We start from the raw sequence: 5,000 nt of genomic DNA, 5'->3' as shown, positions 1-5,000 counted from the left end.
AACTCCCATCATACCCTCCAATCAGCAGATATACAGGACAGTGGCACCATAGAAGTGAATGTTGGAGAGCTTGCAGTACCACTCATGGCCACTACACAATGTAGGGCGCTGTGCTGCTCCCATTACTGCATTGGTAGGGATGCCGGGAGTCAGATCACCACCAATCTGACATTGATGGCCTATCCTAAAAAAAGTCTAGCACAGGAAAAACCCTTTAATCATAAGTAACAGCAGATAATTTTAGCAATTAGGGCGCTATTATTTACTCAAGGAGTCAATAAAGTGTCTCCTCTGCTCCCTACACCCTCATGCTTTGCGAGGGAGGCTTCTTGCATCCTAGGGGGAACAGTAAAAAGTCACCTGTCTGCTCTTAAAGGGAATCTGTCACCAGCTAAGATGACAGCAGCATAATGTAGAGGTAGAGATCCTGATTCAATCGATGTGTCACTTACTGGGCTGCTTAGTGTAGTTTTGATAAATTCACAGTTTAATCAGCAGTAGATTATCATCACAGGACTACTTGGTGTGCTGCAGGTAGTCCAGCATATTCTAGATCTGCAGCAGAGAAAACATTGATTATATCAAAATGACTGCAAACAGCTCAGTAAGTGACACATCACTGGAATCAGGGTCTCTGTCTCTACATTATGCTGCTCTCAGATGGGGGAGCAAAAATCTGGTGACAGATTCTTTTTAAAGATGAGTATAATACAAAGATGGACTATATATTGGTCAAAATAATTCTCCCACCCCCACCTATAGTCATGGAAAGGCACCACTTAAGGATTGCACCCATGCCCCTTGAGCTGGCCATAGAAATGAGTATTTAAAGGGATAACTAATTTCAGAATGTGCTCTCCGGGTCAATCTTTTAACATATATATATATATATATATATATCTCTACATATATACATATATATATATATATATATATATACTGTATATCAGCCTGTTTTTGTATATATATACATATATATATAGATAGATAGATATACATACATATGTATATATGTACATATACTATAGAGGTATATATAGATAGATAGATATATCTATATATATATATATATATATAAATATATATGAAATACATATCTAAATTTATATATATATATATATATTAATATATATGTCTATATATATATAGATAAATATATATGTATATTTATATATATATATATATGTATATATATATAGATATATATATAATGAATCTGTCACTTGTCGTGAATATGTAATTTTTGTACCCAGCATAAATGCCGCTGTTCTCCTGAATCCGGCGCTGTTTTTCTTTTGTTCCTGCGCCTCTCCGTTCCTGAGATATGGCCTCATCTTCCTTACAAATTAATCTACTCTTGTTAGCCAAGAGGGCAGGACCCTTTGCTCTTCTCTGATGATCACGCCTCCTTGGCTAACTACTTATGTACAGAGAAGAAACAGCTGTATCTCAGGAACGGAGAGGCGTAGGAATAAAAGAAAAATATCACCGGATTCAGGAGAACAGCAACGTGTACACCAAATATAAAAAATAACATTTATAGCAAGTGATCCTTTTTTATAGGACACATAGACTGGGGTTGTCTACATGAGAGATCTCCTTTATCTCCAGAGGATGCAAATCGACTATTACTTATGTTTCTTCTACTAATGATCATATTAGAAAACTTCCTCTTTTGGTTAATCAGCCAATTGTACCAGAAACTGTAGAATATAATTGATTAGCAATTAGTACATGGTCGACTAAAGGAAAAAATATATAAATAATATGGAAAAAAATAGAAAAAATCAGCCTGTTTGATGATATTTAGCTTCTGGCGCTTCATGGGAGGAATTACAATAACTGTAATATGATACCCAAAACCTAAAATAATCACATATGTTTTATCAAATGTTTGAATAAAGGGGATAAACACATAAAAACTGATCTGTCCAGTTTGCATATTGTCACAGCAAGAATAGCATCGTCCAATGAAAACCTCAATGACCCTATGATAGGTCAATGGGATCTCTCTGATGAAAACCTCAATGACCCTATGATAGGTGAATGGGATCTGTCTGATGAAAACCTCAATGACCCTATGATAGGTCAATGGGATCTGTCTGATGAAAACCTAAGTGATCCTATGATAGGTCAATGGGATCTGTCTGATGAAAACCTCAATGACCCTATGATAGGTCAATGGGATCTGTCTGATGAAAACCTCATTGACCCTATGATAGGTCAATGGGATCTGTCTGATGAAAACCTAAGTGATCCTATGATAGGTGAATGGTTTCTGTCTGATGAAAACCTCAATGACCCTATGATAGGTGAATGGGATCTGTCTGATGAAAACCTCAATGACCCTATGATAGGTCAATGGGATCGGTCTGATGAAAACCTCAATGACCCTATAATAGGTGAATGGGATCTGTCTAATGAAAACCTAAGTGATCCTATGATAGGTCAATGGGATCTGTCTGATGAAAACCTCATTGACCCTATGATAGGTCAATGGTTTCTGTCTGATGAAAACCTCAATGACCCTATGATAGGTGAATGGGATCTATCTAATGAAAACCTAAGTGATCCTATGATAGGTCAATGGGATCTGTCTGATGAAAACCTCAACAACCCTATGATAGGTCAATGGGATCTGTCTGATGAAAACTTAAATGACCCTATGATAGGTCAATGGGATCTGTCTGATAAAAATATCAATGATCCTTTTATAGGTCAATGGGATCTATCTGATGAAAACCTCAATGATCCTATGATAGATCAAAGATCAATGGGATCTGATAAAAAAGCTCAATGACGCTATGATAGATCAATGGGATCTATCTGATGAAAACCTCAATGATCCTATGATAGGTCAATGGGATCTGTTCGATAAAAACTTCAATGACCCTATGGTAGGTCAATGGGTTCTATCGGGATTTTGTTAGGATCAGTTTCAAAGCAGATCTGGCATAGATATCATGGTTCTTTGATGTGATGTGACCCCTTATTAGTTCGTGAGGGGCTCCTTTACTCCATTAATGAGGATGGATACGTATGGTTTTATCCTCTGCATTAACGAGGGTCCATGGTTTATCACCTACAACACACGGTTTTCATCCCATGTACTATACAAATCCAGAAACCATGGGTTAGAGAATCAGATACAGAAATCATCCCCATTTGCAAAAACCAGGATTGTCCCAGAACAAAAAAAAATAAAAAAAAAAAATCTCTAATTGTAACTTCTAATAAAAATTAGGGGAAAAATTAAAGATCACGTCTGGAATCAAATATTTGATATTATCCTCGTTCGGTCATTAAGGGAATGAAATCCTCAAGACTCTGAGCAACAGGTGGCGGATCCAGATCAGTCATCCGCTGCACAAGTGACCGCCGTCCAGACAGCTCCTGCACCCACCATTAACCCCATTGACGTTAATAGAGAATAATTCCCATTTAACGCAACACAACCCATTATTAAAGGGCACCTGTCATAAAGTTATGAGCATCTAAATGTCATCTGCATCCGGGCTTGTTAATTGTCCGACCCCCGGAGCCGCTGCGTTACTGACCTGTCCGTGCCTAAGCAAGGGGAACCCAAAGGCCAAGGATGAGAAGGCTCGGTGTCTTCAAGCAGCTGCCCCGGCTATTTTTGCCACTATATATAGCTATGGGCTGCGGTGCATGCCGGGACGGGGATTTCTTACCATATCACGGCCTATAAAGGACAGCAGGCTCTAAAGATGTGACCTGCATAATAATGTGAGACGAGGGAGGGGACAGCGGAGGGGAGGAATACTGAAGGCTCCATAGTAAAGATAGGAGAACTGTACAATGTCCTCCACAGACTGTTAACCCTTCTCTCACAGTAGTTTATCAGCAAAAAAAGGAACAATACTACTTGCACTTGTATTTTTTTTTTCACTAGTACCATATAATATTATACCACATCCTTTTATGTTCACGGTAAACAGTGGCGTAACTAGAGATCAATGGGCTCCGATGCAAAATTTGGACCAAACCCCCCCGTCCCCCCCGTCCCCCTTGAAGTACAGGATAATAACGCTGACACTTGGCTCTTAACCTCAGCACCCAGCTTTTCCATACTCCAATATCCTGATATAGTATCTGATATTTTAATGCACCCCCATAGTTTATCCATATCTTATAATGTACCCCCATAGTTATCCATATATTATAATGCATCCCCCATAGTCCTTCATATCATATAATGCATTTCATAGTCCTCCATATATTATAATACACTCCCCATAGTCCTCCATGTATTATAATGCACCCCATAGTCCTCCATGTATTATAATGCACCCCATAGTCTTTCATATACTTTAATGCACCCCCATAGTCCTTCATATAGTATAATGCAGCCCCCATAGACCTCCATGTATTATAATGTACCCCATAGTCCTCCATATATTATAATACATTCCCCATAATCCTCCATGTATTATAATGCACCCCATACTCCTCCATATAGTTTAATGCACCCCCATAGTCCTCCATAAATTATAATGCAGCCCCCATAGACCTCCATGCATTATAATGTACCCCATAGTCCTCCATATATTATAATACACTCCCCATAGTCCTCCATGTATTATAATGCACCCCATAGTCCTCCATGTATTATAATGCACCCCATAGTCCTTCATATAGTTTAATGCACCCCCATAGTCCTCCATATATTATAATGCAGCCCCCATAGACCTCCATGCATTATAATGTACCCCATAGTCCTCCATGTATTATAATACACTCCCCATAGTCCTCCATGTATTATAATGCACCCCATAGTCCTCCATGTATTATAATGCACCCCATAGTCCATCATATACTTTAATGCACCCCCATAGTCCTTCATATAGTATAATGCAGCCCCCATAGTCCTCCATGTATTATAATGCACCCCATAGTCCTCAATATATTATAATACATTCCCATAGTCCTCCATGTATTATAATGAACCCCCCATAGTCCTGCATATAGTTTAATGCACC

At 38.6% G+C, this 5,000-nt stretch overlaps 1 protein-coding gene across 4 annotated transcripts in view; it reads right to left on the bottom strand.

Annotated features, from left to right (window-relative positions):
- The window catches only part of AK1 (adenylate kinase 1), a 122,972-nt gene that overhangs the window by 44,381 nt on the left and 73,591 nt on the right, over window positions 1–5,000 (bottom strand). Inside the window, exon 1 of one of the 4 annotated variants that reach the window (XM_075324297.1) lies at window positions 3,558–3,665. The exons of 2 other annotated variants lie outside the window; for them this stretch is intronic. The gene's annotated coding sequence lies outside the window, so the exon portion shown is untranslated. Of the gene's footprint in view, window positions 1–3,557; window positions 3,666–5,000 lie in introns of those variants that run through there. One more of the 4 variants, XM_075324299.1, reaches the window with a different exon arrangement.

This window comes from Anomaloglossus baeobatrachus, chromosome 9 (genome assembly GCF_048569485.1).
Source record: "Anomaloglossus baeobatrachus isolate aAnoBae1 chromosome 9, aAnoBae1.hap1, whole genome shotgun sequence".
Classification (NCBI taxonomy): Eukaryota; Metazoa; Chordata; class Amphibia; order Anura; family Aromobatidae; genus Anomaloglossus; species Anomaloglossus baeobatrachus.
Note: the sequence above shows the minus strand (reverse complement) of the source record. Positions and strands in the feature narration are given on the sequence as shown.